The sequence below is a fragment of the Saccostrea cucullata genome, unplaced genomic scaffold (assembly GCF_032062105.1).
Source record: "Saccostrea cucullata isolate Sc308-1 unplaced genomic scaffold, CSIRO_AGI_Scuc_v1 ctg336, whole genome shotgun sequence".
Taxonomy (NCBI): Eukaryota; Metazoa; Mollusca; class Bivalvia; order Ostreida; family Ostreidae; genus Saccostrea; species Saccostrea cuccullata.
The window spans coordinates 27,501-35,000 of NW_026926997.1; positions in this window are offsets into that span (position 1 = coordinate 27,501).

Below are 7,500 nucleotides of genomic sequence, written 5' to 3' on the forward strand. Positions count from 1 at the left end.
CGTCACTTCCGGTCAAACCGGAAGTAGTCGGAAAACGCGTATTTTTGCCGTTCTTGACAAGTTTTTTGGTAACATATGTCTCTGGGAGCATTAAAATTAATTTTCCGTCCGTCTTCGTCACTTCCGGTCAAACCGGAAGTAACAGAAAATTGCTTTTTTTGCATTCATTACCATGGATTAAGAGGATTCGAACCATTTTTGGGCGTTATGTCTCATTTTTGTTAAAAATGACACCTACTTCCGGTCAAACAGGACGGAAGACCTACTCGTTGCTTTGCAACGAGCTCGGCTCTAGTTAAGGTCTTCCGTCTTCAGCGGAAGACCTTCTTGTTATTCTTCGGTTTCTTTTTCACTTTTTTTCTTACCTATTATTATTCTTTTTTTTCTTACTGATTTTGTGCACGCGATTTCTCGAAAACGGCTCGATGGATTTCCATGAAACTTTCAGGACTCATGTAACATTACTTGAACTTGATTCATTTTTTTCCGTTTTGATGACGTCACTTCCGGTCCGGAAATATTTTCGATTTTATGATTTTTGAAGGGTCAGGTTGTCCGCGAACGTTCTAAAAACTGGCTTAAGATAGAAACGTGAAAATTTCAGGTATGATAGTCCGAAGTCTATAGATGTGCAAAATGAATTTCAATTTTATCGGAAGTGCCGCGCGTCGGCGCTCGCTATGGCCCGAAAATTGTCCTATCGCGAATTTCAAATTTTTTACAACCTTTTCTATGATATCTTTTTACTTTGAAATATTTTGTTATAACATATAGAACAAAAGAAGTGTAGAATTCCAAGATCTTTCAAATGATATGTCAAAAAAGGGCTGGCCCCTAAAATTAAGGGACTGGAGGGGCCATAAGTTTTTCCTTTATATCTCAAAAAGTATTGAGAATTTGTAATACATCAAAGAAGCAAAGTTGTTCAAAATTTCAAGCTTAATCTACGGGCGTCGTCAAAATACGTCCGACGACGTCACTTCCGGCCAAACCGGAAGTAGTCGGAAAACGCGTATTTTGGTCATTCTTGACAAGTTTTTGGGTATCTTATGTCACTAGGAACATAAAAATAAATTTTCCGTCCGTCGTCATCACTTCCGGTCAAACCGGAAGTAGCAAAAAATGGCTTATTTTTGCATTAATTAACATAGATTTTGAGGATTCAACCAATTTTGGGGCGTTATTTCTCATATTCGTTAAAAATGAAAACTACTTCCGGTCAAACAGGACGGAAGACCTACTCGTTGCTTTGCAACGAGCTTTGCTCTAGTTATTATTATTTTTCTTCTCGGGAAAATTTTGTCCGCGAATGATCTTGTAAACTACACATCCGATTTAGGTGAAATGTTTTTAGGGTCAGTAGACATGTTATGTAGATTTGCGGAATCAAGGTCATTTTGCGCGCACGTGCTTGCAAGAGCGCGCACGTGCAAAACTTGAAATGACCAATATATAATGGATAAAACCGTAACTATTCTATTTTTTAACAAATTGTTTTGAAACTCATAATGTAATGATATATTAGTAGTATGCACAAGATGACATGGTTAAAATAGCAAGATCTCACGCGCATGCACGTGCACTTTGCTCTGATTGGCTGAAACTAAAGTCTCTATATCTTTCTTGTTTTTTGATAAAATCATTTGAAATTTTGAACATAGTCATACATTAGGGAGATCTACAGCCTGTAATATAAGAATTATCATGAAATCATGTGCATGCACGTGTGCTTGCAAGAGCTCGCACGTGCAACAAGAGAAATGTCCAACATAATTGATACAGACGTAACTATTCAAATTATTGATGAAATGCTTTGAAACTCACATTATAAGTATATATTAGAAGCATAGACAAGGTGACATGGTCAAAAAAGCAAGATCTCACGCGCATGCACGTGCGCTTTGCTCTGATTGGCTGAAACTAAAGTCTCAATATCTTTCTTGTTTTTTGACGAAATCCTTTGAAATTTTAAACATAGGCATGTATTAGGATATCCTACAATAAGATATATAGCAATTATCATGAAAACGCGTGCATGCACATGCACTGCAATCTGATTGGCTTATGCTTTAAATAGCTATAACTCCCTTGGTTTTCAACCAAACAGGATGGGATTTGGAACATAGATAGATATAATGGACTTCTACAAGATGGTATTGTCATCATGCACATGCATACACGTGCGTGTACGTGCACTGTAATCTGATTGGCTGAAACTTTAAACAGCTATAACTCCCTTGGTTTTCAACCAAACGGGGTGGGATTTAGAACATAGATAGATGTAATGGACTTCTACAAGAAGGTATGGTCATCATGCTCATGTATGCACGTGCTTCCACGTGAAATGAGTAAAATCAAAAATACAGTTTAATGAGCGTATTTTTTAAATAGTTTTGGATTAAATACTTTAATATTTAGTATATTAAAATATATAGATTGTATAGACAAGATGATATGGTCATTATGCACATGCATTCACATGGCACGCGTGGAATTCTAAAATATGAATGAACTTGGTACTTTCTCCTGGGTAAATGTTGTTAAAACCTCAAATGCATAGAGTTTGTCTTATTTAATGAAGCTTACAGGGAATGTGGCACCAAAAGGAAGTTGGGGAGCGTTTGGGGAACGTCTGTAACGGTCCCCGTTACAATTAGCACTAGTTTTACTATGATTTAATACCAAAAAAATTACTTTAAAAAATGGATAAAATAGGAAGGCCCCAAAATAAATACTACTACTGCTCCCCCTTGATTTGATTTGAACATATTTTTTTGTAATTCAAAATTATAAAGGGATTCGACAATAGTTCTTAACATCCTTCCAGACCCAGAAATGTTGTTTGAAATATAAAAGTCTCGGCTAACAACATTTCTCGACCTCGGAGTCGGAGGTTGTTCTGCAACATTCACGAAAACGCGGACTTTATTTCTTAATTACCCGGTATCCTTAGGTTGTAGAAAAACCCACTTTAATTAGTATCTACAAATTTAAACATTTATAAATATCCATATGTACATAAATTTAACATGTTACATAATATACTTTAATAAAAACAAGGATTATAATTAATGATTTTAATTTTTTTTTCTTCCGCAGACTTGTCCCCAACCCTTCACAGGCCAGCTATGGAAACTGAATCTATACCCTTAACTTACGCGTGTTTATTAAAAAACAATACAGTGTACATGCAATTGATGTTAATTAAGAATTGTAATATTTTATACTTGCAGGCTCCGATGCTCTCTAAATTCACCCAATGCGGAAGACTTTTTTCCCGATGTTTGGTGATTTGACAGGCGTAAAATGCTGCTTATCACATATTTCACAGTATTTTAAAAAGGCACATTTTTGAAGAGCCTTGAAAATCCTAATAAACAGCGTTGTCTACGGAAGGCACAACCTTAGGAACTGTGAATAAAGGGAAGTAGCCACTAGGATTACGTAAGTATATTATTTAGCACCTAAGCCTTAACTTTATTTGTCTTTGATCAGTGATAAGAAAGAGATTAGTACTACATTTAGCATCTCTGTTGTAACTGTAGCTAGGAGTCACATCCATTGTATATACTACTCTGTGGGGAGTTGACATGGAACTTAAGGTCATGCAGGCGCGGATCCAGATTTTTTTTCCGGGGGAGGGGTCCTTCCAAGTCAAAAGTAAAGCCCAGAATTTTCTTGACAAGCAAAAAAAAAAGCCAACAAATAAACAAAAAAAACCCCAAACCCCAAGAAAACAACGAAAAAATTCGTTAACCTCTCCTAAAAGTTATTTCGAAGGGTGGGGGTGTCATTGACTTCTAATGCTTCATATCTATGGTTATACTAACTTAACACAGATCGTTTTCGAGGGGGGGGGGGCTTTTTCGGGGAAGTGGGCTGTCCAAGGTCACTTTTGGTTTCTTTCTAGTTATATGCATGATAATTTGCACGGGCAAGGATCTGCTATATACTAGTATTTCAGTAGCCCCAAAACGCGATAATGATATGTTCGAGGATCATTTTTTTTTTTTTATCAATCAGCGTTTCAAAAGATGTTAAGACACACAGATAAACAGGTACATTGCAAATTAAAGTAGTTCTGTCATCAGTTATCATTTTATTTATTAACCAAAGCCATAAAAAGCATTATTTCCAATGTTATATATTCCATCGACATATTTGAGGAGCTAAACTTTCTAAGGCACTGATGTAAAAGTGGATGATTTGTACCTAAAACAATGGCATTAGGCCAGTGGGGGCGGAGTGGGGATGGGGGTAATTTTCAGTTGGATTCTTCATTTATTTTGCCAGTATATTAACCATAACCGTTAAGGTTATGAGTTTCGAACACCCAATTATGCAATGTTAGAGACGGACATGAGCGCGGTGTAGAGGGGGGGGGGCATAAAAAAGATCAAACAGATCTTTAAGTTTTTGTTTCCATTGTAAAACTATTGTTGAAGATGAAAACACTCTTTTTACTTGATTGTCCTATGTATAAAGATGTCAGGAAAAATATTCAAGGTTACTAGATGTAATACCTTATATTGTTTGCTTAATCTACATAACTTTGTATGTACAAAACAAATCTGTCTATATATCAGACTGTTTAATATTAGAAACAAGTTTGCTACAGCTTAATATTTTGTTATATATGGCTAACAACACATTTCTGTGTAATATGTGTTTTAATGCCAATAAAGAATTGTGCGTCAGTGAAAATAATATTTACATAAAGAACTAAAAAAAAGGGGGGCGGGGCTTAACAGAACTTACTGACGAACAAAAAATTGAGGACACAACCGAAAATACATTAAGCATTGTATTGTATTTCTATTGTACAACACACATTACAATTTATGAACTTATATTTGAAGTATTAGGGGGAAAGGGGTTTGGACCTGAATGAAGGGGAACACACAAATATTACAAGGAAAAACAATGAGCAATATAAAAAAAAGCTATGGTTTTAATGTTTAATAAAATCACTACACTGTATTTAGAGATATTCAACACACAAATAAACATTGGCAGTTTTATATATGTACAGGTTTGAAAGTTAATACTTCAAACTAACGATATAACTAGAATATAATTGATACATTGATATAATATTTTAAAACATTGTGTTGCTGAGGACGGAGTAACGCTATCCCACCACCAGGGTGACACCCAGTACATGTTGTGTCTTGTTTCTTATCCCTGGAAAGGTCCTCCCCACGTCTGGTGCCCCCCGCCTAGGTGTGGATTTCTGCCCATCCATTGCCCCCCGCCTCGTTGTGGATTTCTGTCCATCCATTGCCCCCCGCCTCGGTTTGGATTCCTGCCCATCCATTGCCGCCATCCCCTTCTACCTGAGAACGAAGGTAAGGCTTTTAATATAAGAAGTGTTACAGCTGAATTTCTTCTGTTGTGTATTAGGCTATACCGGGTAGTTAAATTAAAGATGAAATCTTACAATTAACAACACCGGACACTATAATATATATGACCAGGTCCGAATATTGAACAATTAACATGCATTAACATACTGCGGTATGCGTTATAATATTACACACGATAACTAAAAATATAAATTATTTAGAAAAAAATTAGAAATGAAGATTGTAATCCATAAATAGCATAAGAGGGTTGTTCAGTAAATAATCATGAACTCTGTGACATACAACACAGATATCATATGACATTAAGCTTGACTTTCTCTCATGATTGAATCTTTAATAAATTGAAATCAGTTTATGTGACCACTTTTCATCTCATGTTTTCATTGTGAGAAGCTGGAAAACAAAGGCTATTCGAGGCACTGCATTAAAAATGAAATATAAAGAATCAATAAACTAAAGTGAAATTAAAAGCTTCATTTAAGGTAGAATTCTTCTCACACAAAACTGTATTTCTTGCATTTAAAAATTAATGAAATTTTTACAGAATCAAGAAGACAACATTACTCAGTGAATAAAGTGATGGTATTAATTAGATTAATTTTGACCGTTTTATATAAGAGTGAAGGTCAGGTCAAGGTCAGTACCTTTTCCCTGCTCATTAAGAATAAAAATAACTACATCCAATCATGCATGAGGTAGAGTCTTCTAAATGTTTTTCTTTTTGCATAAAAAGATATTACCATGTATGATCTAAAAGGTGATATTACCAAATTGACTCGAATAGTTTAACAAAAATGGATTTTGGCTAATCCGAATTTTCTCTGTTTTTCTTAATTTTTAGGATATTTAAGTTATTTTTATATGCGCCCTATATTTAAATTTTTCTTGTTTTCACATATAGTAAAGCAGTCATATAGAGATACAAAATGATACAAAAACAAAATGTTCTGACCGTTTAGTAAGGGAGTAAAAACACTTTCTATGGATTTTGGGCTCATATCTGTACTTAGACTTGAAGCTTTTAAAACTAACATAATTGTATATTATTTGGAAATTCATATTTGATTGATATATTTTAAAATTTTAGTTCCTTAATATTAATTTAGCTAACATTTGAAAAATTCTTCTAGTCTTTGATTGTGTAAAAATTATAACTAATTCGCAGTTCTATCATAATTTTGAAAAGCAGAAAAGAAGATATTTTCATACGCCAATATTCCGCCAAAAATACAGTCCTTGTTAGTTTCCGAACATAATTTACAATTCTATTTAAAGTTGTACAATTGTGACGAGGAAAGAAAAATATGGTCTTTTAAATCTCTTAGCCAATGTCTGTTTTATAGACACATGAGGAGGTGGATTTCAATGAACAATAATGATATAATGGGCGTCAAATATGGGTACCGTCCCTGGCGACAGAGACTTAAAGCAACCAATGTGCTGTTTGCCAAAATTCAAGAAATTGTCTTTTATGATGTTTGATTGACTTTAAAACACATAGCCAATTTAATAGACATCAATTCGGGGGTAGTTCACACTATTTTAAAGAAACATTTGACAAGTAAAAAAGCTAAGTACTCAATGGTCACCCTATGTTTTGAAAAATGTGTGAAAACGACATATGTATGAATATCTAATTAATTATTTTAAAACATCAAGAATTGCACTTATCCACGTTTGTCCAAAATTCAAACAGGTAATGAAACTTGAATCCATGCTTTGTTACCCTCAAAACATTTTTACAACAAGATACACTTGACAAAAACAGCAAAGGTCTGCAAAGAGCAAAAAATTACCAGAAGAGAAAGACAGTTTTATATGCCATTTTCTTAAATATTAGTGGTCTCGTTGTTCAAATTCTTATTCGGGAAGGCAATTCAGTTCTTTACGAAAGACGAATAGGGCCACATAAAAAAATATTTTTATCTCGTAATTACGAGATATTTTCTCGTAATTACGAGATAATTATCTCGTTATTACGAGAAAATATCTCGTAATTACGAGAAAAGATCTCGTTATTACGAGTTAATTATCTCGTTATTACGAGAAAAGATCTCGTAATAACGAGAAAAGATCTCGTTATTACGAGTTAATTGTCTCGTTATTACAATAAAAGATCTCGTTATAACGAGTT